The following is a 2,696-nucleotide window of genomic DNA, read 5'->3' on the forward strand; positions in this document are numbered from 1 at the left end:
CTACCGGCGGGACGTGAACGCCCTTGGTGAGCGGCGTGAGTATCCCACTCGTATTCATTTATATTTCTTATCCTTTGCCTTCACTTGATCATAGGAATGATCTTTGCCTTATCTTGTCGCAGTGGGTGCCCAGACCTTGGGCGGAGTACTGTTGGAGCGCCTCCTTTATCGCCGAGGTCCTTCGACCTAGGAGCCCGAGTCGGCATTTCTTTGTTGTGGACGTCGATGGGTCTGTGTGGTATCCGGGCGAGCGTTTGGCTCGTCGGTGCTCTCGGGACACGTTGACGGTTCCCGTTGATCCTCCGAGGACGATGTTCGGGGAGCCCACGAGGCCGAGAGGAGGCGGACTGGCAGGCGGTGCCGAGTGGCGACGACCTTCTTCTCCCTGGCGAGGACTACTCGGCGTTCCTTTACGGGAGGTTGGCGTACTGGCCAGTAGTGGTGAGTATCTTTTATTTTTCCTTGATTTAATTTTGAGAATTACGACGAAAGATCGTCGATTAATGAGAATTATTTGTCCTTACAGGAGGTCGAGGCGGCGGGCATCGAGCCCCCAGAGTACCCCGAGACCCTCGAGTATACTGACGCGACTGGGAGGACGACGATCTCCGAGTTGCGTGACTTTGACGTAGCTGTGACGGATGCTGGCTTAGATGACTGGCAGCATCTGATTCGGAGGGTAAGTCTCCTACTCGTATGACTTTTGTGTAAGAACACATTTGATCGAACTTGTTCAATTTACTGAGAATTTCTTTTGAAATGCAGGTCGCGCCATCTCGGTTCGCGGCACTATGGAGGGTGGCCAACCGGCTACGAGCTACCGCCATCGAGGCGCTCGTCGGTGGTCGAGGTCGTCAGGTATGAACCTCATTTGATTTCTATTGATTTTTGATTTTTGATTTTGTTTGAATTGATTGACATGAGCCAATTTATTCTTGTTTATAGGCTGGTCGTGAGTGGAGCGAGTTGACCTGATCTCGGGAGGAGACACTCGCTTGTTGAGGGAGCTCGAGTTTCGGGATGCCGAGATTGCTGCTCTTACGGCGAGGGTTGCTGAGTTGGAGGGTGCCCAGCAGTAGTTTTGTGTTGTTTTGTACATTTGGACATCTGATTTTGAACATTTTTGGACTTTGTTTGGGGCAAGCCGATTTGCTTGGACTTTGGACTTTGTTTGGGCGCAAGCCCCGGTTTTGCTTGTACATTTGTTTCATTTGGCGTATATACGACGGCCGAGTGCCTTTCTTTCTTTGGGTTGTGTTGCTTGTATCTGCAGTTAGTTCTTGAACGGGTTTGGTAGATAACGGTTTACGCCGTCATCTTTGCCGAAATTTACATAGAAATCACGCAAAACATACATTTTATACATATGGCCTTTGACCAGCGCAAAATGAGACTCGAAAGAGCACGAAAAAATGCAAAAATGCAAAAATGCAAAAATTTTGTCGGAAATGACCGGACGGTAGGGAGGGTTACCCCCTAAAAAAAGAAAAAAAGAGAAATCTGTAAGTGTAGAAATGAAATGTTGAAATGAAAACAAAAGGAAATTGTTTCCCAAAAAGAAAATGAAATTTACTTCCTAAAAAATAAAAAAAAATGAAATTTATTTGCTAAGAATAAAAAGTTTGAGTGTCACGAAATGGCGAAGGTGTCGATGTCGCCTCGAAATGCGTGCCCGCGAAAATAGGAAACTTGAAACATGGTAAACTGCTCGTGTTTACCAAAATAAAATCCCGTAGGAATAGGAAATTATTCGTTATAGAATTAGGAAAGATCCAAACGCGGAAATCACAGAAGTGAGATCGGGAAGAGGCGCGGCATGATGCGTCGCTTTGAGGAGGCGCAGCAGGTGCTGCGCCTGTTTCCAAGCTTGTCCGTTCTGGCGGATTTTTGGAAACAGCAATTAGTATAAATAGAAGCGTCGACGAGGCGTTAATTCACACAATTCTTCCATCTCTTCCTCGTCTATTCACATAAAACTCTCAAAATAAATTTTCAAGAGAAATTTGTCATCATGAATACTTTGGAGATCCATCTGAAGGAATGGACCAACGAGTTTTCGAATGTGGAGAAGCACGACATGGGTGCTTATAACCTTGGGTCTTTGTTGAGCTTGAAACTCATTAAGGTAGTAAAACCGTTCTTGGATGCTTGCCTTGACTATTGGGACCCGAATTATCATGTTTTCGCGTTCCCGGGAGGCGATATTTGCCCGTTTCCTGAAGAAATAGCTGCTATTGGTGGATGGGATCCTGAACATTTACCTGCCATTCCTTCCACTTCACAAGGGTATAAGAGCAAAGTCAGAGACTTGCTTGGACTGACCAGACTTGAGGTGGATCGTCTAGTTACCCCGAAAGGCGTGAGAATGTTGGACTTTGTAGACCGATTCATTAACAGGGCCGACCCTACTGTTTCCCATGTTGCCAGAAGGAGGGCATTTGGCTTTTGTTTGCTGCACGTGTATGTCTTCCAAGGACACGTTGATGAAGATTTGAGAGGTGATCCCCGTCTTTTGTGTCTTATCGAGCAAATGGAGCTGCGCAGGAGCCCAGCTTGCTTATGCTTAGGAGGGATTATTTTGGGCTTGGATAATAGGAAATCCAACCGTGATCTGCCATTTTTGGGGAGTCCCGTCATCCTACAGGTAAGAGACATCATTTCTTTTTTTTTTTTTTTTTTTTTTTTTTTTTTTTTTT

The sequence above is a fragment of the Silene latifolia genome, chromosome X (genome assembly GCF_048544455.1).
Source record: "Silene latifolia isolate original U9 population chromosome X, ASM4854445v1, whole genome shotgun sequence".
NCBI lineage: Eukaryota > Viridiplantae > Streptophyta > Magnoliopsida > Caryophyllales > Caryophyllaceae > Silene > Silene latifolia.